The sequence below is a fragment of the Rhea americana genome, unplaced genomic scaffold (genome assembly GCF_003343005.1).
Source record: "Rhea americana isolate MKP2758 unplaced genomic scaffold, rheAme1 scaffold_13, whole genome shotgun sequence".
NCBI classification, from domain to species: Eukaryota; Metazoa; Chordata; class Aves; order Rheiformes; family Rheidae; genus Rhea; species Rhea americana.
The window spans coordinates 5,426,158-5,427,159 of record NW_028185372.1 but is presented as its reverse complement, the minus strand read 5'-3'; positions in this window follow the sequence as shown (position 1 = coordinate 5,427,159).

Sequence of the window (1,002 nt, the reverse complement as noted above, 5' to 3'; positions counted from 1 at the left end):
GTGCTGTCTTCCACTGGGAGAATGTGCAATAGCTGATGCTTTCTCAGATGTTACCTCACTCCACAGCTCCCCCAAAATCATACGCTTTAATATGCAAGCACCTCTGAGATTTGCTAATCTTTCCACCCTTCCTTGAAATAACTCCAAGATATTTTGTGTAGATACCCAAAATAATACATATCCTATTTCCTTTGAGTTTAATCTCATACTATGTGGGAGGTAGTAATACCTCCTGCTTCCTGTCCATCAGGCCTTGCTCTGCCAAGTATCCCCTGGAGGCTTCTTCATTGTAACTCAAGCTCTTGAATCTGAGGTGCAAAGAGCTGAACATGGACTCCTGATCCCTGCTGACACAAAAAAACAAAACAAAAATCACCTCTTGGCATATGCACACAGATGGCGTTTATCTACCATCTGACGCCTACGCTAAACGAGTCGCACAGCTCCACACGCCGCTACGGAGGTAGACGCGGCCCTGGAGCCGCCGGCCGCGCGCTCCCAGGGGGCATCGCCCCGGCCCGCTGCCCGCGGGGCACGGAAAGGCCTACGCRCCGCGCGCGTGGACACGCTCGTGCTCTGCAGCGCGTTTTCAGTCAGCGTAAGGTTCACAGCGGCGGTTAAATACCGTCTCACCAGAGTGAACTATTTCGTGTGGAAACATATGTCAGTCAAACGCGGCCTCCTTCCCTCCCGCCCCCTCTTCCCTCCTTCTTCCCAGCCCTGCGCRGCGCGGGCAGGCACACGCAAAAACCCCCAGGCAAGGGGCAGGTGCTGATCTCGTTTTCAGTCCTGTATATCCAAAACACCTCTGTTACCTTCGCCCGCCTCTTGCTCTCCTTCACGCTCAAATTCAACAGCGGAAGGCGGCGAGTGCAGGACGGGCCAGCAGCGAGACCCCTCGGCCGCTCCCCCCGGAGACCCCGGCTCCTGAGGCACCTCACCGCCGCGCCTCCCGCCCCGCCTGACAGGGGGCCGCGCCGCCGGGACGGGCGGCGGCTCTGC